Source organism: Chiloscyllium punctatum, chromosome 18 (genome assembly GCF_047496795.1).
Source record: "Chiloscyllium punctatum isolate Juve2018m chromosome 18, sChiPun1.3, whole genome shotgun sequence".
Classification (NCBI taxonomy): domain Eukaryota; kingdom Metazoa; phylum Chordata; class Chondrichthyes; order Orectolobiformes; family Hemiscylliidae; genus Chiloscyllium; species Chiloscyllium punctatum.
The window spans coordinates 30834232-30859317 of record NC_092756.1 but is presented as its reverse complement, the minus strand read 5'-3'; the positions used below and the strand labels follow the sequence as shown (position 1 = coordinate 30859317).

Below are 25086 nucleotides of genomic sequence, written 5' to 3'. Positions count from 1 at the left end.
TTATCCAAATAAGTCGCTTTCCACCGATACTGTTCTGTGCCATTTTCCTGAGCTTCACCCCCGCCCCCCCCCGCCCCCGCAATAATATCTGGTCCATATCAGTAAAAGCTGCTGCATGTGTATTGATCTCACAACAGTGGTAACCAAATGGATCAACTGGTCTGCTGGTCCCGATGGTGGGGTTGTGGCACGTTCACGAAGCAACAATGAACGCAGACACACAGACTGATCCGTATCAATGGGAGAGTCTGTATTAGATTCTGCAATGCCTTAGTGAAATAGGAAAAGACTCCGCAAACACATGATGAAAGAGCAGCGCTCTGAAAGCTAGTGCTTCAATTCAACCTGTAAGACCATAACCTGGTGTTGGGTGATATTTAACTTTGTACTCCATAGTCCAACACCGGAATCTCCAAATTAATGAAATGGGGGTATGGGATGGAAAGTCGGTAAGTGATCGTAGGAGGGAAGAAATCTCTGAGAACGGGTGGATTTAAATTCTGACAAATGAAGCACAGAGATGTGAGCGAGCAGAGCTTGAAGAAAAAAAATCACCTTGGAGAAAATCAAAACTTTAAAACAATTGATTCCTTTGTGTTTCACAAAAGACTGGGATACATAGAGCAAGCACTGCCGTGACTCGGATTTGAACCGAGGTTCCTGCGGCCACAACGCAGAGTACTAACCACTATACGATCACGGCATTCCACATCCAAACGCACTCCAGGTGTGCAATAAGTACAGTATCATAAGGAATGTTAGGCAGAGCACCAAATGCACAATATCAGTGCTTAGCGAACAGTAGCAGATAAGTGGGAACTCAGAATGGTCTGACCGTTTAACATCGATTCCCCCAGTGGCTGTGTTGATTCCATCATTAATGTGTTGAGGGCTGAGATACATAGATTTCTCCAAAACATCAAAGACTCCGGGGACAGTGCAGCTTTTGTTACCTGCACATCCACCAATATCATTTATTGTATCCGTTGCTCCCGGTGCAGTCTCCTGTACATTGGAGAGACTGGGCGCCTCCTAGCAGAGCGCTTTAGGGAACAACTCTGGAAAACCCGCACCAATCAACCACACAGCCCTGTGGCCCAACATTTCAACTCCCCCTCCCACTCTGCCGAAGACATGGAGGTCCTGGGCCTCCTTCACCGCCGCTCCCTCACCACCAGACACCTGGAAGAAGAACGCCTCATCTTCCGCCTCGGAACACTTCAACCCCAGGGCATCAATGTGGACTTCAACAGTTTCCTCATTTCCCCTTCCCCACCTCACCCCAGTTCCAAACTTCCAGCTCAGCACTGTCCCCATGACTTGTCCTAACCATTCCACCTTCCCCCCCCCGACCAATCACCTTCATCCCCTCCCCCAATTAACTATTGTACTCTATGCTACTTTCTCCCCACCCCCACCCTCCTCTCACATATCTCTCCTCCCTTCAGACTCTCTGCCTGTATTCTTGATGACGAGCTTTTGCCCAAAACGTCGATTTTTCTGCTTCTCGGATGCTGCCTGAACTGCTGTGCTCTTTCAGCACCACTAATCCAGAATCTGGTATACAGCATCTGCAGTCATTGTTTTTACCAAGCTTTTGTTGAAATGTATATTTCAATAGCAATGCAGTTTAACATCGGTTACTTCACGAGTTTCCCCACACAAGTCAGTAACCACTACGCTACGTAGTTCCAGTTCCCTGCCCCAGAATCAGAGGAACTGAGTGGCGCAGTCGCAAATAACCAACGTGAAATCAAGATGGGAATGAGGTTGCAGAGATACTCGATGGCTCAAGTGACTCAACGGTGTTTCTATGATGGTTTAGAGGCGCAAGCAATTCCAAGGTTGGTAGTGCTTCTGGTCATAGGCGGGGCAGAAGGGAAGTTTTTTTTCCCGTTTATAATAACAACAATCTACAGTGCATCTTGCTGAGACAGCTGAGTGCCACAACTGGAGCATGGGCAGCTGGTTTGAAGTTTAATTTTGCTTCACTATCACCCACTTCCTTGGAATGAATTGCTTTCACCATTTTTATTTCCAATTGTTTAATATCTCCCTGCAGTCTGCGGCTTTCTTCCTCATGTTTAATTGCATGATTAACTGTTGTATGATCTGCACACTGCTAAATCACGGCCACTACAAGTAAATCGGAATCATTGATCTACATGAGAAAACAGTGGAACCCACTGCAGACATGCTTCATAGGTTTTCAGGTGATACCCGAATTGTAGACAGTGAGGAAGATTATCTAAGTTTCAAACGGATCTTAATCCAATGAGTCGTTGTACTGAAAAATGTAACATGGAGTTAAATCTGGATAAAGAGAAGGTACTGCATTTTGGTACAGCAAAAAGAGTATGGCTTTACGCATGTTGGAGAACACGGAAGATAGGGGTGCAGGTACATAATTCCTTGAAATTTGCATCACATACAGACAGGATGGTTCAAAGGCATTTCACCGACTTCCCTTCATTGCTCAGTCCTTTGTGTATCGTAGTTGGGATGTTATGTTGAAGTTTTGCAGGACATTGATGAGGCCTCTTCTGGAATATTATGTCCAATTCTGGTCGCCCAGTTGTGGGAATGATATTATTCAGCTGGAATAGGTTCACAAAAGGTATATACGCTTGTTGACAGTGGAAGGTTTGAGTTATAATGAAAGGCTGGATAGGCAGAGACTATTTTCAGATTCGAGATTTGGGTGCTGGAAAATCATATCAGGTAAGACAGAATCCGAGGAGCAGGAGAATTTTTTTTTCGCGCAAGTGTCGTTCATCATTCTCTTCCCCGAAACGTCGATTCTCCTTCTCCTCAAATGCTGCCTGATCTGCTGTGCTTTCCCAGCACAACACTCTCGACTCTGATCTTTCATCTGCAGTTCTCACTTTCTCCGTATTGAGACTGTTTTCACTCTAGGTTAGGGGTTTGAGCGGCGACCTGACAGAAGTTTATGAATTATTGAGAGACAAGTTTAGAGTTCCCGATAGCGGCCTTTTCCCAGGAGGGGGATTTCAAGACGAGAGGGCATATGTTTTAAGATGAAAAGAGAGATCTTTTTTTAAAAAACACGTGCGGCATTTTCTTAGGGACGGTCTTTTACGTGTGTAATTAACTTGCTGAGGAAGTGATGGATGAGGGTATGTTTGCAACATTTAATGGACAATTGATTCCAAACATGAATGGGAAAGTGTGATTTTTAAAATAAATTTATTCATGCCGAGTACATCAGTTATTTCCCAGAGGGCATTTAAGATTCAACCACGGTATTATCCATCTGGAGTCTCATGTGGGACGGCGCATATGAATATGGCAGTTTGCTTCCCGAACTGGCATGAGTGAATCAGTTGGGATTTTCCTCACAACTGATTCAGGTCATCACGAGACTCTTCAATTCCAGGTTCTTATTGAATTGAAACTCCACCATCTGTCATGCCACGACCTGAAATCTTTGTACCCAAAATATTAGCTGGGTTTTGGAATAACAACACAGTAATAAAACTACAAGGGCATTATCACCACTCAGCGGGTACAGGAGGAGGCAGATGGGAATGGGTTAGTTTGGCAGTATGTTCAGCATGGATCGGTTGGACTGACAGGCCTGTTTTCATGTTGTATGACTCTGACTGACGCTATGGAGCAGGCAGCTGGTTGGGATTAAAAGCGCATTGACATCATGACCGAACACCTGATGGGATATGTAATCCTGCTGGAGTCTCCGAGGTTGTTTTGCTCAGTGACCCGTTCCCACTCACGGGACTGGTGAACGGTCTCTCCCCGGTGTTACTGATTAAATGAGATTCCATTTCTGTGGTTAATTGAGTCCCACCAGCAGTTCCCACATTGCTCTGCTTTCTCTGTGGTATCGATGTCCTTTTTTCTACACAGGGTAAACGATCCTTTCAAATTGTGTCCACACAGATACAAATCCTGTTATCCATGTTGTTAATGTGTTTTCATTCTTCCTCATTCACCCACAGGGTGTGAGTATCACTGGTCAGGACAACATTTATTATTCGCCCCTCGTTCGTTGCTGCTTGGCTACACCACAAACCCGGGTACGATCCCAGACTCGGGTGTCTGTCTGTGGGCAGTCTACACATTTTCTGTGTGTTTACGATTTTATTTCTCCCTCAGACCAAAGATGTGCCAGTTACATGTATCAACAATGGGAAATGCAGGCTTATGGGACAGGGTATACCCTGGGGTCTGGTGGGATGCGCTTCGGAAGTACCGTGTGGACTGGAAGGGCTGACAAGCCTGCTTCCCCACGCGGTGGAGATTTTTGAATTAAGTGTCAGCTCATGTTTTTCTGGTCCTTGAGTCTCTCGTCGGCAGGACTGGGTGAAGATGGTTGAATCCCCTGCATAAGGGTCATGAATGAATGGGATTTCAGGAAATTAAAGTCATGATCTCTGTTCCTGAGGTCAGGCTTGTATTTCAGGTTTTGTTCGTCGATCGTAAACATCACCGTTTCCGTGTCCCAAACCCCAAGGATGACTAGTTTAAAATATCACCCCAACACCACCTTCTCCAGGTTGAAGTCTTGACTGTGTGGAAGAAACTGATACTGAGCTGATGCGAGCAAATGTAGCTGCCACCGCCAGTGTCAGAAACACAGATCCAAACAGCAAAATCATCTTTTAAACCCACCACTGCAAAGTTAAGGGCTCAACACGCTCCACTTGTGCCACTCAGCTGTCTTAGAAAGATGAACCGGAAATCGCTATGATAGTATAAACGGGGACAACCATTCCCTTGAGCAGGAGCACACTCAACCGCGGAATTTCGTGCGCCTCTATACCATCACAGAAGGACAGGACGCTCACCTATTGCATCACTGGAGCCAGAGAGTAACTCCACGCACACTTTCCCATCCCCATTTCCTGTTGGATCTGGGTAGCTGTGCCGTTGTTAAGCTAAAATGCTACTGAAGCATACATTTCAACAATATCCTGTACTGTCCCCCGAGTCTTTGATGTTTTGTTGAAATCGATCAATCTCATTTTCAACATTCTCATTCAAGGGATCTCCACAGCCTCTGAAGACATCCAACTGAAAGATTCAGCTCATTTTCAGTTCCCACATGTCTGTCACAGTTCGCTGAGTACTGATATTGTACATTTGCTGTTCTTCCGAATATTTCCTCTGCTAGTATAATTATTGCTGCTTGCAAGCATCCTGTTCTGTGGTTACTGTGATCGTGGATGTCGGTATTTTGCATTGTGACCACGGCAACCTCGATATGAAATCAAATCACGGCACTAAGTGTTCTCTCCATTGTCCTTTTTGTGATCCATGCTCAGAAATTAATTGTTTTACCTTCAAATTCCGCTCTCTTACATCTCTGCCTTTCATTTATCAGGATTCAAACACACCCGTTGTTGGAGATTTGTCTCCTTCCCATGATCATTAAAACTCCTTTCCGTCCCTCCCACCCATTTCTCTGAGGCAATGGCCAATCTATCACTCTCTTTCACATTCATACTGGTCTGTCTGTGCTGCTGCTGCGGTGACTGTTGTTGGGTGAACGTGCCCCAATCCCACCATCGGGACCTTCAAACAAGTCGATCCATTTGTATACCGCGGTTGTGAAATCAATCCCCATGTAGCAGCTTTTACTGTCATTGGCCCGAGACAATTGTAGCATCAGGATCATGGAAAATACCCAGGGCAGTTTTGGTGAAAGGACATTTTATTGGAAAAGATCAGCTTTTATGGCTTTCTGCGTTGGTCTTGTGATAATTTTATAGTACTGATAATCCGGAGTCCGAGGTAATAGTCTGGGTACTCGGGCTTGAATCCCACCATGCCATGATTGTCAAATTTGGATTAAAAAAATATCTGCAAGGAAGAATCTAATGACTATTATAGATCCATTGACAATTGTTGAAAGTAAATCTGTTTCACTGATGTCATTTCGGGATGGAATTTGCTATCCTTACTTGGTCTGGGTTGCATGTGACTTCAGACACATAGCAATATGGTTGAGTCTCAACTGCCCTCTGGGCAATTCCGAATGGGTAATAAATTCTGCTTAGCCAGAATCGCCCTCATACTAATCCAGAAATTTTAAAACAAATGCTCATTGGGCTCTAGCAAGTGTGTTGTATGCAGTTTTGCAAGTCACATTATAGCAGGGATGTGATCATACTGAGAAAATTGCAGGAGATATTTCCCGGGATACTGTTTGGGCTGAAGAGTTTCCGTTGTGAAGAATGACAGGACAGAGTGGAGTGTTTGTCGCAGTGCAAAGGAGATGTGGACAAGACATGAATGAGTTAGAGTATGGACAGGGTTGACTGAACAAGTTTCCCATTGATGGAGGGATCGATCAGCAGGGGACAGAGACTTCAGGAGAAAGACAGAAAGCTTTGAGAAGATGTGCGAAAGGTTGGAATTACTTGAATTACTCAGCCAGTGGAAGGTTGGAATTTGGAATACGCTGTCTGCATTTTTCAGAGTGGCAGAAATATTTTTAACCTGAATAAATATTCAGATGTGAACTTTTGATGCCAAGACATATAAGGCAGTGGGGTAAGTTTTCTGAAATGGGATTCAGTTCATTAGGCAGTTGTTTTTGACAAGTGTGGCCACATTTGGTTGAAGGGCCTCCTTTGACACTCTTGTCCTCGGTAGTATAATGGGTAGTGTCCCCGCCTGTCACAGGGCTCAATTTTCCGCTGGGGACAGTTATAAACGTTTAAAAACTGTCGCTCCATTTTCAAGGGCGGGTATTGATACTCGTCCTTCCATTCTCTATGGGGCAAATCACACGAAGGACAGTGCTGCCTAAATAAAGGTGGGGAAGGACTGCAGCTCTCAGGGAGGCAGAGTGTCAGTGAACGGCCAAACACGTGACTTCTGCAAACTACGCCTTGTGACTGTATTGGAATGAAAAGCATTTGACAGACTTGTTCTGGATTGAAGTATTTACTAGAAGCAGGAAGCTGAGTAAGAAACAACATAAACGCATTCAAATATGAGTGCAGAAACATTTCCCACAACACAAATTAAATTGTAAAGGACAGAGTAGCGTTTCGATATATTGAATTTGGGTTCTTTTGTTTTGATGAGGCTGTTACCAGGTTATAAAGCCATTATAAAATGATACAGCAGTTGTTCACTATGATGGAACATTGTCTCAGTAATTTTCACTGCTGTTCAGTGGGATGGTTAGGTTGATTGACAACGTTAAAGTGTCCACTCGTGTCCAGGCAGTGAATTAAGTAAGTTAGGTGAATTAGCCATGGGTAACGTGGGGACAAGTTTAGAAGTCACTGGCCGACAGCTTATAGTCCAACAGGTTTATTTGAATTCATAAGGGGGAGGGCTAACTCTTCCTCAGGTGAAATATACGGGAATAGGAAGGGGAGCGAGGTCTGGGTGAGATGACCTTCAGAGAGTCGACAACGGCTCGATTGACTGAAATGCCCTTTCTGCACTGTAGGATTCTGTGATTCTATCGGAGAGGATAATGTTGGTGTTTACTGGGGTGTAAAGCCATTAGAGAAGATGCTGACGCGGTGTACTGAGGATGAGATTTTATTCAATTGTCTTCTTGGAAAATTGAGAACAGTTATCACTGAACCAAGGAAGACTTAGTGGGTTTTTTTCCGCTTATGAAATGCTTGGACAGAGTAAATGGGTGGAAAATTCCCTCTTTCAAGTAATTAAACTTTTAGATGTCAGGCATTCAAATACTTTGAATAAAACCTTTCAAGGACAACGAAATGATAAGAACAGAATCGCTGTCACTCCGAGAATATGTTTTTCAAAATATTTGAAAAGGCACATTTGGTGACATACAAGGAATATATTTCACAAGGAGAGAGACAGCGTCTGGCGAGGTAAAGGAGTAGGGGTGTGGTGTATTCGTTCGGAAGTTGCGGGGAAACAGTGTCTAATTTGGTTGACTTTAAATGTAAAGACATTTCGTGAAGATGTGCAGCTGAATAAGATTCGATTCCAAAACTCTATGTTTAGAAAGATTTGCCATGATATTCCACTTCAACCACTGTAAATGGAACTGAGCGGATTTTTTTTATTGCGATGGGAAGATATTACATAATGAATAGGAAGTGACTCGTTGCTTGGAGATCGACTTCGTGCTTTAATCACATGCGTTCAAGATGTGAGGACAAACACCATGATATTTGGTCCATTTAATACTCGGTGAAATCTGCCAAAGTAACAAGGAACAAAACTGCACTTTAACCCTTTGCTTTTCTAAGAAGTATTCTCCTTAAGCTGAAATAAAGTCGAAGCAAATTTGAATACAACATTAATCGTTCCAATGAGATAAATCTAATTCACTTCCGATATTACGATGAACATTGCCACGCTTCCACAAAATTAAAATGAAACGAACAAACAGCGTTTCTTGCGGTTTAATCCAATTCAGGTTCAGCCATATCAGAAAGGCCACTGAGCCACAACATCGTCTTTATCTCCCTCTCCATGGCTGCTTCTTCACGTGAGAGAAAAAGTCACTGAAGTAATTGTGAGTCAAATGAAGGTGAGAATATGACGTAAAAGTCTTGTTCTCTGTTTGATTCTGACACAGTTCAGACTCAGAATGTATCAAAGACAGCTGTTCATTCATACCAGCATGGATATTTATTGGAATTTGCTGTCATTAAAATTCTGGTGAAAGCAGAAACACATTGGTGTGGATTCGATTCCGCTCTGGAAATTTCACATCCACGACTTTCACTGCATGTAACCTGATGAGGTATCATGTCACTCCTCCACAAAATGTGCTGAGGAGACCGAGCGAGTATGGTGGTGGGTTATTATACTGTTGTGCTCCACATTCACGGATTGGAGTCACACTCTGGTTGCTAACTTCACAAACCGCTCCAGCAGTTTTTCTTTGCACATCACACCTCTGGTATACACTGGGTCGAGAATCTTGTTCTTGCCCTTCACTGCACGGCAGACGAGCAGACGACACCACATTAAAATCGAAATGAAGAGCGAGAGCATTCATTCTATTCAATTGTGCATTAAATAGTTGTAATAAGAAAGAACGCATTTTTCTTTCTGCCCCACGTTTCATCTTGTCTTTCTGTGAAGTTACATCGAAAGAAAGAGAAACAGATAACAAGAGATCGGGAGCACAAGTTTATCCCGTTGGGTTGTTCATGAGTATTTTAAACAAACACTTCACACAAAGATCTGATCAGTATTTCAAACAGTCAGTCGGAATCGGAACCGCAGAAAGCTTCTCCAATGATACGAACTTTTCATTCTTCCACAAATTTCTGCTGTGTGTGAATCATACAACGATCCATCATCCAGCGTGATCACTGACATGCCAACTGTATAAGGTCTACCAAATTTCTTCAGCAATCACATCTTCTGGACACAGCCACCTGTGCTGTGCCCAGTGTAATTTGTTGCACCCAGGCCACAGCACATTTCTTCTTCCTGAGTTTATGAGCCTTGTTCCTGATCTGTCTGATCTGTTTAATAAACGTTTCCTATCACTTCAGTCCATCCCCTCACAATTCTGAACGTATGAATAAAATAAGGCGTTAGACAAAGTGGAAGTATGCCACTCAGCCCATCGAGTCTGCCGCAACATTCAATGAACTCATGGTTGATCGGATAATCTTCAACTCGATTCTGCTTACATACCTCGACAAAGTTCCATCATCTTTCTGATTAACTATCTGGCACAGTTTTAAAATACCCAACATCTCAACCTCAACAGTGGGTGCCACAAAAATGCCACAGACTTTCTGGCCCCTGAGCAAAGAAATTACTCATCATTTCTGAAATAAATAGGCAATACCTAATTCTGTGTTCACGTTCATGTCGGTTGGTGCTCTCCTCACACCATAGGGCAGGTCACATGCCTGTATCTACCCTGTCTAGATCCAGTGAATATTGAACGTTTATAATTGTTATTATGTGATTATACAGCTCCCCTCCAACTCCTTTGTTTCAAGGAGAATAATCCCAGCCTAACCAATCATACCACGAATCTCCTTTTTTACAGAGTTAGCAACATGTTGTAAATCTCTGCTGGCCCGCCCTTACAGCGTCCTTACGAAGTAATAAGACAGGTGGAGAAATTTCCGTGAGGAAACGGGTTGAAAGTTCAGGCGCAGATGGGAATTGGGACTTGAAATCGGAAAGAAAGCGATTAGAATCGGATTGACTCATAGAAGGACCAAATGCAGCAATGATAACACTGACAAATGAGAATCTAATCATATTCGATTCACATTCAATGGCTTGATTGTAACTGAATTCCTCCGTCTCATCGTCCTGGGTGCTCGTATTTAGGAGAAATGGAACCTGACCGCCCAAATGAAGAAGTTGACTAGTATAACATGTCCGTTGGTCGACTTTGTTTGATCATTAACTCAATTCTCGTCTCCGTGAAGCCCACGTTGACCACAAAGCACAAATTAGATTTTTAACAGAACTCTCTCCATTTGCCGAGGTGGGTGCAGCTTCAATACCACTGAAGGGGCTGGACATCCTCCACGACAATGCAGTCACTTAACTGTACATTCTTCAATACCTGAATATTTATTCCCTTAATTGCTAAGGCAAAATTGCAGCAGAGTGCACCACCTAGAAGATTCACTGGAGTACGTCGTCCAGGTTTTTTTGACAGAACCTTCAATGTTCAAAAGGTTTACCGATTATAATACAAGGTTGAAGTTGCACTGAAACGTCACCGTTTGCAAATTACCCTCCAAGGAATATGTCAGCATGACTTGGAGAGGAATCAGTGGTAAATTCATTGAGTGATGAAGCGGTCTTGATGGTCAAAGAGTTATACTTCAGCCCTCCACCTTTTATCATACAATATGTTTAAAAATGACTCTTGCATTGACCAGATTTGTGCACATTCCTTTGGTTGTTTCCTAAACTGGCGCTTGCTAAAGATCGAATATCATCCTCAGTCTGTGGTCAACAATAGAAAATATCCAAAAACCCTCTCGAGCAACCGATCTCCCTGTGAATGTCCACTCCAAGATCTCTTTGTTCCTGTACACCACTCAGAATCCCCACTGTTATTGTTTCAACTCCCCAAATTCATTACCACTTATTGGTCTGGATTCAGTTACATTCGCCATGTTTCCTTTCTACCTGATTTTTACATCCCTGCGGTCCCTGAAATTATTCATCATAGTCAACTACACAAACAATTGTTGTATCTTCTGTAAACTTCTAAAGCATGACTCCTACAGCTAAGTTTGAATTATCGATCTACATCAGGAAACAGTGGTACTCCACTGGAAACGGGCATCCAAACATGGTTCATTTTTGGATGGGATGAATACCTGAAATAACAGCAGAATCGGACCCTTGCTGTCATTTGTAAACCTGATGGTGACTCTCCAGGTTGGTCTCCTGATTGGTTCCTTCTCACATGTGGGAGTGGTGAATGACATCTCCAAGTTGTGACTGAGCAAGTGAGTTTACACTTCAGCGGGAAATTGAATCCCTTCCTGGAGATCACGCCCGCATGGACCTGACTTCATTGCGGCGTGGGTATCCTTGTGTCTGTTTAGTTTAGATAACCAGTTGAATTTGAGTCCACGCTGAAATGACTCCCAATTATCCCCGTCATCCATTAATCTTTTTTATCCTTCCTTATTCTCCCACGGAATGTGACCATCATAGCCTGAACAGCACTTGTTGTTCATCCTTAACTCTCCTTGACCTGAGTCAGAGGGAATTTATGGGTGAACCGTACTATTGTGCGGCTGGAGTCATATATTGGCTGGTCTCGTTCAGGACGGCAGATTTCCCTTTTGAAGGGAAATGAAAGAATGGGTTTTCAGCAAATTAAAACTTTTTGACACTATTCCACTGAGTGGGTTTATATGCCAGATTTTATTCATCAAATCTAATTACTACCAGCTGCCATTCTCCATTCTCCAAGGGTTGCTGGCCCAAATATCGCCATTACATTTGCAGATGACACGAAGATTGGTGGAGTAGCAGAAATCATAGGGGAGTGTCAAATAATGAAGGAGAACGTAGATAGACAGAAGAATTGAGGGGGGAATTGGCAGATGGAGTTGAATCCAGTCAAATGTGAGGTGATGCATTTTGGGAAGCCGAATTCTCGAGCCAAGTATACTGCAAACAGAAGTGCCTTGGGTAATGTTGATGAGCAGAGCGATTGGGAGTTCAGATCCTTTGTACCCTGAATGTAGCTGCACAGTTGGATTGAGTGGACAAGAAGGCATCGGGCGTGCTTGCCTTCACTGGACGGGGCATTAAGTATAAGAGCTGGCATGCTAAATTTGTACAAGATTTTGGTTCAACCGCATTTAGAATGCTATGTACTGTTCTGGTCTCCAAATTACCAAAACGATGTGCACGTTTATGAAAGAGTGCAGAGAAAATTTCTGAGGATGTTGCCTGGTATGGAAGGTGCTAGCTCTGAAGAGGGGTTGAGTAGGTAATGTTTGTTTTCATTAAAGAAAACGAGATTGAGGGGGACCTGACTGACGTCGACAAAATCATGAAGGGTATTGCCAGAGTGGATAGAGATAAGCTTTTTCCCAAGGAGGGATTTAATAATGAGATGTCACACGTTCAAGATGAGAGGTGAAAAGTACAAGAGAGTTTGACGTTGGAAGTATTTTATACAGAGGGTGGTAGGTACTTGGATAGTGTTGAACAGCAGAGGTAGGAGAGGCAAACACGGTAGATTCATTTCAGGTGCGTCTGGAAAGTTGCATGAGGAGATGGGGTGCAGAAGGATACCGTTGGTTTGGAATTTAGTGATAGGTTTCGACAGTGGATCAGCTGAGGCTTCGACGTCCAAAGAGTCTGTTCTTGGCCTGTAAATTTCCTGTGTTCTCTGTTCCTCTGTGTCCACTACACTACCAACTGCATGCTACATTGCTACATCTCAGAAAATGATATTGTCAATTCCAATTATCACAGAGGGAATTCGAATATGTCATGCAGCTGTGTCGGAATGAAAGTGAAGTATGCTAGATTGGAGTGTTTACTGGGAGCAAAAGGCAGATTTGGAGACGATGTGATTAAAAACAGCTCTTCCTGTCAAAGTAACAAAACAGCACATTGTTAACGAAAATTTCAGAGAATGTTTTCAATTAATTGACCCCTCGCTTAAGACTCCAGCACTCTTCAGCTGGGCGAATCTGCAGTGCGGGTTAATGCTGCTGTTGTATCTTAATAATGTAATAAACGGAGACAAATATGCCCTTCCTCCCCGCGTTTGACCAGGAACATTCCCAGTTTTGGCATTTCATGCGCCTCTGTACCATCATATAAGAACCATGTCCTCATTTTCAAAACAATCATTCCATTTCGATACCGTGGTTGTGAGATCATTTCTCATGTCGCAGCTTTTTCAAAATGGACCATAGATTATTGGAACATCAGGCTCAGCAAAAGGCCACAAGGCAGCTCTGAGGAAAAGAAAATGTATTTCAAAGTACCTCTTTCTGTGGACTTCTACATCATTTATTTCACATGCTCATTTGGCTCTATCTCGTCGATTGTCTGCGGCTCTGCAATTCGCATGATACCACGGATATGATAGCATTGGAAATGATGCAGGAGAGATTTACCAGGATATTCTCTGGGTAGAAAAGTGTCAATTATAAAGAGAAATTGGATAGTCTGGAGGGGTTTTTCTTATAGCAGAAGAAATTGAGAGGAGACATGATTGAGATGTACAAAATAATCAGGAATATGGATGGCGTAGACTGTAATAAACGTTTCTCTTTGATGGTGAGATCGAACACGGGGTGAAGGGAAGGTGGCATAGGCTTAAGGATAGAACAGGAAAGATTCGAGTGAATGCGCAGACAAATGTTTTGAAACAGCAGTTGGTTGAAATATGGAACTCAGTGCATGCAAAGGTTGGAGATCCAGAAATCCTCATAACTTTCAGAAGTATTCAGATATGAATTTTGCGAAGCCAAGACAGACGAGGCTATAGGCCAAGTTAATTTACAAAGTGTTCGGATAGTTAAGCGAATGTTACTTTCCAGTAATACCAAATAGGCATCTTTTTGCATAAAATTCCTGGATAGTACCACCGCATGTCGCTGCGTGAGATCTGGTTCAATTTGCTTCCAGGACGTATCCTTGCATATTGGGAGGGCTCAGTGGGTAGAACTGAACCTTTCCGCTCTAGAAACCCGCATTCGATTCCAGACTTGTGTGACTGACTGTGTGGAATTTGCACTCTCATGCTCTCTCTCTCACCCTTGTGTGTTTCCTCCGGCTGCTCCGATTCCTTCCCACAATGCAAAGGTGTGCAATTCAGGTCAATGACAAACGAAATCTAAATGGACTGTAAGTGTTGTAAATCAGAGCCAAAAGTCAGAATTGCAATTCGGGGAAAACCGAACGACTGTTTCAGGTCAACAGACTCTTCCTCGGAACTGTTTTTAATTCGCAATGTTAACTCTGATTTCTCTCCACTGATGCTGCCTGACCCGTTGAGCTTTTGGAGCAATTTCTATTTTCGTAGGTGCATCATAAATGCGGATTTAGAAAGATAGAGTGGGGCAGTGTGAATATCTTCCATGGCACAGTGCAGATTCAACTGGCCAAATGGTTTCTGTATGCACTATGTCTATTTCCATTAACTCTGTATCTATAAGTCTTTGACCTTTTTTAGTCTTTGTTATTCACATCTCTCCTGTCATGTGAATTGCAGAACAGGACAATCGACGTTTCGGGCATAAGCCACCACCAAACCGTTACCACCTGACGCCTGGAGGATGAACGCCTCATATTCTGCCATGGGACCCTGCGACCACACGGGAAAATGTGGATTTCAATGGCTTCCTCATTTTCCCTCACCACACATTATTACAGTCTGAAGCATCAAACTCAGCACCACACTCCGGACCCATACATCTCTCCCCATCTGACATATCACCTCTTCCCCTGCCTCAAACCACCATTCGCTTTCCCAGCTACCTTGCACCCAACTCCAACCCCCTACGAATTATCTCCCAGCCCCCACCCACAAGACTCATTCCAGATGAAAGACTTATGCCAGAAACGTCGATTCTCCCACTTATCGGATGCTGCCTGACCTGCTGTACTTTTCCAGCACGATACTGTCGGCGTGTGAAATATAGATATATCAGGCTCTTTATCTGGGAGCGGAGAAGGCTGAGTGAGGAAGTGATTAAGGTGCACATTAAGGGGATCGGTATGTGTGATAGGAACAAACTTCTTATGGGAAGAGTTAACACCCAGGGATCTCCGTTAAACACAAGGGAGAGGGTACTCAGGCGAGATTTAGGAAGAGCGTTTTCACTCTTAGAGTGTTGTTTATTTGGAATTCACTGTGTGACCGTGTGGTAAAGATATGAGTCAGAAAAACATTTCAGGAGTATTTAGCCGAATACTTGAGAAGCTAGAGCACACATGGATAATGACCAGGCACTGAAAGTGGGATGAAGCTAAACAGATATCTGATAAAAGATCCGAACACTGTATAGAAAATACCGAGAATGAAAGCATGGGAAGGGTAAAGACATGGAAACTACTGGCAATCTGTTACAAGGGGTCTGCGGAATGTTACACTCGTCAAAAGGTCACTGGGGTAGGATGGGGCCAGTGTAGCAGGAGGGGATAAGAATAGCGGAATGCTCTGACACCAATTAGCAGAGTCAGACTGGGCTGAAAGGTTATTATGGCAGGCTGAGATAATAGCAATTAATAACGTCAGAATCGCCTACTCAATATCATCATGGCAGTTTAGTACAAGCCGTGACAAGACATACTAAGGACATGACTTTAAATAATTAATTGATAGCTCAGTCAGCCTGCTTGAGAAGCTTGTAGACAGAAAGATATGACATTAAATATCTAATCAGTAGTTAGTAGAGTCAGCTTGGAACAGGGAAACATTGTGATAGATGGGGTAGCTAAGTATCTAATAATGACAGGTTAGTCTGGGATGGAAGTTCATTGTAGCACAGGTGGCAGCCGAATACCTAAGAGTGACAGTCGAATAATATTAAGTAGAATTAATAAAAAACCATAGTGACAGAAGTAGAACAACAAGGGGAACTAACACTATTGGTTTATTGTACCGCTGAAGTGAGGCAATTCTGACGAACACAGTTGGGCATTCTGGTAAGCTAAAAAAATGATTAAAGGAAAGGTATGAAATGATGGAGTTTAGTTCAGATACATGTGAGGTGCTGCACTTTGGGAAAGCAAATGTTAGCAGGACTTAGACACTTAATGGTAAGATCCGAGGGAGTGATACTGAACAAAGAGACCTTGGAGTGCAGGTTCATAGCTCCTTGAAAGTGGAGTCGCTGGTAGATAAGATAGTGAAGAAGGCGTTTGGTATGATTTCCTTCTTTGGTCAGAGTGTTGAGAACAGGAGTTGGGAGGTCATGTTGCGGCTCTACAGGACATTGGTAAGACCACTGTTGGAATATTGCGTGCAATTCTGGTCTCCTTCCTATTGGAAAGATGTTGTGAAACTTGGAAGGGTTCAGAAAGATTTCCAAGAATGTTTCCAGGGTTGGACCTTGAGGTATAAGAAGCGGCTAAACAGGCTGGGGCTGTTTTCCCTGGAGAGTCGAAGGCTGAAAGGTGACCTTTTTAGATTACATTACATTACTTACAGTGTGGAAACAGGCCCTTCGGCCCAACAAGTCCACACCGCCCCACCGAAGCGCAACCCACCCATACCCCTAACCTATCACTACGGGCAATTTAGCACGACCAATTCACCTGACCTGCACATCTTTGGACTGTGGGAGGAAACCGGAACACCCGGAGGAAACCCACGCAGACACGGGGAGGACGTGCAAACTCCACACAGTTAGTCACCTTATAGCGGTTTACAAAATTATGAGGGGCATGGACATTATGAATAGACAAAGTTTTGTCCCTGGGTCGGGGAGTTCATAACTAGAGGGCATATGTTTAGTTTGAGAGAGGAAAGATAAAAAAGAGACCTAGGGGACAACGTTTTCACACAGAGGGTGGTAAGTGAATGGAATGAGTTGCCAGATGATGTAGTGGAGGCTGGTACAATTGTAACATTTAAGAGGCTTGTGAATAGGAAGGATTTGGAGGAATATGGGCCAGTTGCTGGCAGGTGGGACTAGATTGGGTTGGGATATCTGGTCGGCATGGCCAAGTTGGACAGCAAGTTCTGTGTCCATGCTGCATTTATCAATGACTATATGACTCTATGCCATTGAACCTGAGGTTCGGGAGGATTCAAGAATTTGTTTTCTGAATGTTATGGTTTTTGTTTGCAAATAAAAGATCTACTCCTTGAAAACCTCCATGCATCTCCTGGTGATTGTTGACATTTTCACCACGACAACCGCAACTTTGGGTGCAGTAAAATTGTAGCAATTGCAGCTCTGTGGCGCAATGAAACGTGTGTTAGATTCCTACAAATTTGGTAACTTCGCTATTCAAATTTTGTCAGTTTGAAACTCACCAGAATTGGAGTTTAGTTCAGTTTTCAACTGAATCATTGATTGTTGTGCTGATTCATCGCCAATTCCTGTCGTCGGAAGTTCTCGAACCTGCTACTGACCAGAGGAAATTCCTTACCTTCTTGGTTGTGAGTTTTTACGGAATCATGATCAGACCAGAATCAGATGCTCACCCGCAAAACCTGCAAATTTCGTGCAGAAACCAACTGTCTCTAAACACATTTCCCTCCCAAAGTTGCACAGAAATGTTCGTATGCTTAAATGACTTTATCACCTTTTGTGACAGGTTGTTGTGGGATGAGCTGGGGAAAGACATTGACGTGTTTGTTCAGCCATGATGATATCAAACGGTGTGTAGGACACGTGTTTAGACAAGCCTCCTCCTGTTCCTCTCTTTCTGTGCTGTTTCTTACAGTGGGTTTTCAAAATTAACATGATGAGGGCAATGTGAATCGACACTATGGAATATCAATGTCCTCCCCTTTACACCACCGCTCTCACAGCCAGAACAGACAGCTCCTATTGTTGCTTTAGATCAGACAGTCAAGGATTCTCTCAGGTGCTCTACCAGACTGCAAGCTCCTTCACACAGGTTTCCAACTGGGTACATGGAGCAAGCAAACGTGTGGATATTGGGATTCAGGGACAGTTTTCCATTCTGCTGGGCTGCAGTTCTGGTCACATGAACTTTTGTCATGCTCAGACTTTCTGTGCATTCTACCTACTTTACAATTTAAACTGTAATTGAATTTTTATTATTGCATAACATTCTTACATCTTCAATATTCATGCAAACTGTGCAACGTGTTCTTGGATGTAGGAATGGTGAAGATTATTAATGAATGCAAAATGTTTCATGTTACCTGTATGAACTTTGAGAAGGAAGATTGTGAAGTTTCATTGATTCGAAATCAGTGCCGATTGACGCTGATTGAAGGAAAAGCCCTGCGACAGCGGCAAGGTAACATTGCCTGTTAACAATGCAGGAGCCAATGGAATCCCATTTTTCAATGTCGTCTATTTTTTCACATTTTTTGTGTCCCTTTTGTGTCCTTTTCGTGAACCTGATGCTTCAATAATCAATGACCTCATGTCAGTTTCACCTTGGCTGCATTAGCATTAATTTCAGAACCAGATGGTCCAGGGAAATGATGCAGGTGAGTGATTGAGGTACCAGTGGGGCAGCACTTCACCACCAAAGATCCCACAGTGTTGTGATTCAGTGGTTAGTCTGCTGCTTCAACAGGGTCCAAAGTTCGATTCCAGCCTCGGTGGACTGTCTGTGTAGAGTTTGCACGTTCTTCCCGTGTCTGCGTGGGTTTTCTCCGGGTGTTCGAGTTTCCTCCCACAGTCCAATGATTGTGCAGGTCAGATGAGTTGGTCATTCTAAATTGCCCATAGTGCATTGGTCAGAGGGGAAATGGTTCTGGTTAGGTTACTTTTCGGAGGGTTGGTGTGGATCTTTGGGTCCGAAAGATCTGTTTCCATACTGTAGGGAATCTAATAATCACAGCAAAAGTAGAGAAATTGAGTGAATATTCCCAAGGTTCGTGTAGGTCACGTGACAGTTTCACTGTCTGCGGCTCTCGTCACTCAGTTGGTCAGCGCTGAATACTTAAAAGTGTATAACATGCCAAGGCTGTAAGTTCAATGCTTATCAAAGATGTTGTTACTGACATTGACCAGGGATTATTGAAGCATCAGACTGAAGCGCAGTTGAAAACAATGTTGAGCAATGTAGCTTTATTTGAAAACTCCAGTTTCTGACGTGGGGAAATGTTTTGCCTTTGTTAAACATGCCAATTATGAACAGACAATCTGCAAATATTCCCCAGGTGAATATCCATCGGTGGATAGAGAAACAGAGGTGAAGTTTTAGCTTGATGACCTTCCTCAAATCGCTGACCCAACACCGGATTACATCCTGGGAAAGTCTGTATAAATCGCTTCATATCATTCAATTTCCTGCAAGCTGCACAGCTCATTCAATCAATCGAAAGTATTAGATTTATCTCTTTGTGTGGAGTTTGACTGTTGTCAGTAAACCTGGTAAAGGATCTGGACAAGTAGTTTTGCTGGAGGGAGGAACAAAGTGTCCATCTGGAATAAAGTTGAGTCTTGACGCAGGATTTTTCAAGCGGAGATAAAAGAGTATTTAATGGACTCACTCCCCTTTCGGTTGATTATGACCAAATGTTCAAGACAACAGATGGTAATGATAATGAAGTTTTACATCGACAGGCCAAATCTTGCGCACTGGAGGCACCACAGTATTACAGATCAGGTGAGTGGGCGAGATGATGATCCTTGTGGAAACCTGAGACAGTGAGAGAATTAGTCCCACGCTGTTGGTCTCACTTTTCTCAAAAACCAGTTAGTCAGCGGACTGAGCTGACAGACTTCCATTCAATGCAGAGCGAAACCAAACGGCTCAGTGCATTCACTGTATATAATATTTCATGTTGAATGAGTTGCTGCACCTTCCAACTCCACCAGCTCTTCTAATACTTAACATTTCTGTTGCAGGTGTCATGCAATTTCTTTCCCATGAATGTTAACGTATTCAGGAACGCTTCAATTTTGCATCCCCATCCAGGCAGCCGAGAATGACTGTCGCTGTTTAATTCTCCCCATGTCTGCGTGGGTTTCCTCCGGGTGCTCCGGTTTCCTCCCACAGTCCAAACATGTGCAGGTTAGGTGAATTGGCTGTGTTAAATTGCCCGTAGTGTTAGGGGCAGGGGTAAATGTAGTGCAATGGGTGTGGGTGGATTGCGCTTCAGCGGATCGGTGTGGACTTGTTCATCTGCTGGGCCTGTTTCCAAACTGTAAGTAATCTAATCTAATCTAATCTAATCTAATCTAATCTAATCTAATCTAATCTAATCTAATCTAATCCAATCTAATTCACTCCTGTCTGCCTGCACTCGCTTTTCAAATATTCTTGAATCAGCTCCTAAAATGATTCTATTTCTCAAAATTCATCTCCAAATTCAATAACTCTCAGAATAAATAATGCCTACTCCAAAATTCTTTATCGTGCTCCGATGGGTTTGAAGTTCTAACCTCTAGTTTTCACTCACATAAACAAGGAAATTTCCCTCGTATTTACTCTTAACAACTTCACATCAGCTGGATAACTTATTTTGGACACAACTGAGTCTTTCCTGATTTCTCCCGCATTATTCCTTATTCAATGCTACCATCCCTATAAACCCCCTCTTTTCGTTTCTAGTGGCTTTATCTCCCAGTAAACCTCATTTCCATCGTTTCGAACGACATGGCATCATGGCCGTGTCATTCCTGACGTGTTTATAGTCCAGTAAACACTGCCCGTGTCTTTCATCATGTCTTTATATCCCTGTTTATTTCAACCTGAGAAAGGATGCTGGGTCCAAATCAGTGCATGAAAACTCACCACTAAGCTGTGCAAACTTATAACCGACACAGGAAAGGTGGAAGCATTTTCAATTACAGCTGAATGGATTGGTTGCAACAGAATCGGACCTAATCCCAGTCACATACATGATTGTTGTTCTTATAGTTAGTTCTTCTCTACGTGTGCTGAAGTAACACAGTGAGGGATCAATTACTATTGCCAGACATGCATAAGGAGGTGGGTATGGAATGCTGAAGTTGTGAGATCAGAGCAGTTTTTATTGACATTGGCCATTCACTGTTCGAATATCAGTCTTAGGAATTAGATAATGAGCGATTTTGAACGAAATTTGAGCGGGGAGATTTACCCCATGATGTAATACCAAATTGTGTGGTTACTTTGTTGTTTACCTCATTTGTGTGTTTTGCCTCTTTGGGGATTTTGAAGTTATCCCCTCTACACAAAAGTTCCGTGTTTTTGCACCATTATACAAAAGATGCAGTACAATCACACCCAACGCTGCTTGCACAGATATTGACCCCTGGAAACAGCACTATGCACTCACCTCGAGTCTGGAAAATAATTTGTTACATTCCCATTCTTATTGCTCTTTTCATTCCATCGGCTTCTGTTCTTCACGGAATCCGATTCAGCAGATATTGTCACTGAGTCATTACTTTGTATGTGTTAAGGTCATGTGCGCGGAATATCACAGTCCATAACCCAGAAGTCAGACCATACTCAGGGAACCGTACTCTGCTCTAGATCATTTCATGGACACCAGGAAGAAATATCTATGCTCTTCAAAATTTACTCGCCTGTTTTTCAGAAAGAAGATAAACAGTTCCAGGTTTCTGCTTTTGTTGTCAAACGGACCAAGATTGTAAATGCTGGAACCAGTTGAGACTGTCCGCTCTCCCATATCTATTTTCTCCCCAGGAAGTGTTAACTTGATGGTCTGAATGGGATTCTTCTAAAAATAAGAATATTTTTATCCATTGATTTCTGGTTTATGGGCCACTAGGCTCCCGCTGGGTCTCTGAATATCGCACTGACGACAGCAGTTTCCAGCCGTCTTCAGCTTTTTTGTCGGAAGTACCTTCGAGGATGACATCAAAAGATGTTCGCTGTTACTGTATGATACTCTACCAATGGAGACAGATCTATCAATGGAGGCAGCTCAGTCCACTGGGATGTGACAATTTCTGCAGTGTTTCCTGCGGATCAGATACAGTGCACGTTATCATTCAGGTCATACAGAGTGAGAGCGCTCGAAAAGGCCAATTGGTAACTCGTGCCTGTGTCTGCTAGGGAGTTACAAAATATGGGTTAAAGTGGAAACTGGGGATTTGATCAGTTTCAAGTGTTTACGTGAGGCAGGAATCAGAAAAAGATACACTGTGAAGCGATTGGGATCTGACTACAGGAGCAGCAAACAGGATGTACAGTGCAGAGGAGAGCTTTGAAGTATTGAATTCTGATTGATGGGCCGATCATGCTTTCACTTTGCCACGCTGATGCAGAAAATAACATGTCAGTGTCTCTTGGAATTGTGATGTCGCAGGCAAATATCGCCTTTACACTGTAAGTTCCTTTTTCCAATGTGACGACAGTCTGTATGTAAAACAGCTTAAATATTTAATCCTTTCTCATAAACAATTCCATTCCATCTCATTGTGTTGTATTGCCTTCTTTCCACTTTACCTATTATTGTGCCTGAACTGAAGTTGATTTCCTCCTACTGCGTGTCTTTTATAGTCTGAATGATATGATGCATTTGTACTGATCCACCTTCTGACAGAATTTTCCACTTCACTTCAGCCCGTCGTAACTTCGTTTTCTGATACCATTCCCGTTGTCTGGGTGTTAAGCGCTCGTCTCAGATCCAGGCTACCCTCACCCAAAATAAACGCAAAGCTCATTCACACTGTGATCACTGCAATCAGGGGCATCTTCACTCCGAGGTCATTCATTATTCCTAGGAGAATGTTAGGACTACAGATGCTGGAGATCAGAGTCGGGAGTGTGATGATGTAAAAGCACTGCAGGTCAGTCAGCATCCGAGGAGCAGGAAAATCCACTTTTCTGGTATAGCCCTTCAACATGAATAAGACTTATGAGTCGGGACTGAGGGATAAATGGTAGGGGTGCAGGGTTGGGCGGAGATAGTTGGGAAAGCGGTAGTTGGATGAAGGTGAGGGAGAAGATGACAGTCTAGAAGAAGCAGTGATGGAATGGGTCCAGAGGGCGGTGCCAAGTTTGAGGCTTGGGACTTGTGGCAAGGGGAATGAGGAAACTGTTCAAATCCACACTTATCCCGTGAGGTGACAGAGTCCCAAGGCGGAACATATGGCGTTCTTCCTCCAGGTATTGGGTGGTTATGGTTTGGCGCTGAAGGAGGTCCAGGATCTGCAAGTCTTTAACGGAGTGGGAGGGGGAGTTGAAGTGTTCAGTCACGGGATGGTGAAGTTGGTGGGTGCGGCGTCCCAAAGATGTTCTCTGAAATGATCTGCAAGAAAGTGCCCTGTCTCCCTGATGTAGAGGAGACCACACTGGGTTCAACAGATGCAGTAGATGACATTGTAAGTTGTACAGGTGAATTTCTAACGGAAGTGGAAGGATACCTTGGGACCTTAGACGGAGATGAGTGCAGTGATGTGGGCGCTGCCTTTACCCTTCCTGCGGTGGCAGGGAAAGATGCCAGTCGTGGGGTGTGGGTTTATAGGGAGTTGTAGACCTGACAAGGGGCTCGTGGAGGGAATGGTCTTTTCGGAATGCTGATAACGGTATGGAGGGAAATATATACCAGATAGTGGGATCTGTGTGGAGATTACAGAAGTGGTGGAGTCTGATGTGTTTTATGCTGAGTTTGGTGGGATGAAAGTTGAGGACCATGCGGTTCTGTCCTTGTTGCGGGAGGGGTGGGATGTAAGGGCGTTGGTGATTGAGGTGGAGGAGATGCACTGGAGGGCAAGGTCAACCACGTGGGAAGGAGACCAATTGGGACTTTCTGAAGTGGAGTTGGTCACCCTGGGAACAGATGTGGTGGAGGCGGAGGAATTGGGAATATTGATGGTGTTTTTACACGAGTTGACGTGAGAGGAGGTGTAGTATTGGTAGCTGTGGGAATCGGTGGGCTTGTAGTATATGTCTGTCATTAGTCATTCGCTGGAGACGGTGATGGACAGGTCCAAGAAGTGGAAGGAAGTTGCCAAGGAGATCCAGGTGAATTTGACGTCGGGGTGAAAGGTGTTGGTAACGTTGGTGAACTGTTCAACCTCCTCGTGGGAGCACGAAGTGGGGCCAATGAATTCATCAATGTAGCGGAGGAACAAGTGGGGAGACGTGCCAGTGTAACTGTGAAAGACGGACAATTCCACAGATCTGACAAACAGGCAGGCATAGCTCGGTCACATGCGGGTGCCCATGGCTACCCCTTTGGTTTGGAGGAAGTGGGAAGATTGGACTGAAAATTTGTTGGGGGTGAGGGCCAGTTTAGCCAGGTGTATGAGGGTGTCGGTGGAAGGGTACTAGTTAGGATGGGGTGAGATGAAAAAACAGAGGGTTTGGAGACTTTCGTCATGGCAGATGGATGTGCAGAGGGACTGGATCTCCAAGGTGAAGATGACGCGTTGTCGACCAGGGAAATAAAAGTCTTTAAGGAGATGAAGTGGTGTCACAAACGTAGGTGAGTCTTTCCTGGACTGGGGAGTCAGGAAGGTGTTGATGTAGGAAGAGATGATTTGGGTCGGATAGGCGCAGGCTGAGACAGCAGGTCATAGGAAGCAGGTCGAATCGAGCCGTGCGGGGTTCATGGACAATGAGGTTGGAGGCTGTGAATGGGAAATTCCCCAGAGATGATGAGGTTGTGATGTTCTGGGAGATTAGGCTAGCGGCTGGACGGCAAGTGCAACGAGGTGGCCGAGAGGTTAAGGCGATGGACTGCTGATCCATTGTGCTCTGCACGCGTGGGTTCGAGCCCCACTCTCATCACTCTGGTTGGATTGTCACAGCTGTCCTATTGGAAATGGAACTCCGGTGGCCAGTTTATATGCATTGATGATAATATAAATTCTCAAACAATAACTTGCGCCTGTTGCCTAAACTGCATTGAAATTTAGACTGAAATGGGATAATGAAAACCAACGCGGTTTTCTTTTCCAAGTCAAGCAGCTGTGAACTTTTACCGTATGAAAGAGATCCAGGAAAACCAAATAACGAGAGATGCGAAGTGCATGTTTCATGCAATGCTTCTTAGTGAGT

The 25086-nt window shown here is 43.7% G+C and overlaps 2 non-coding genes across 2 annotated transcripts; one reads left to right on the top strand and one right to left on the bottom strand.

The window, feature by feature from the left end:
* Positions 1–631: 631 nt before the first annotated feature.
* Positions 632–703, bottom strand: trnah-gug (transfer RNA histidin (anticodon GUG)). Its single transcript has one exon. It is a non-coding gene; the product is annotated as a tRNA-His (tRNA).
* Positions 704–24734: 24031 nt separating this feature from the next.
* trnas-gcu (transfer RNA serine (anticodon GCU)) lies at positions 24735–24816 on the top strand. Its single transcript has one exon. It is a non-coding gene; the product is annotated as a tRNA-Ser (tRNA).
* Positions 24817–25086: the final 270 nt, after the last annotated feature.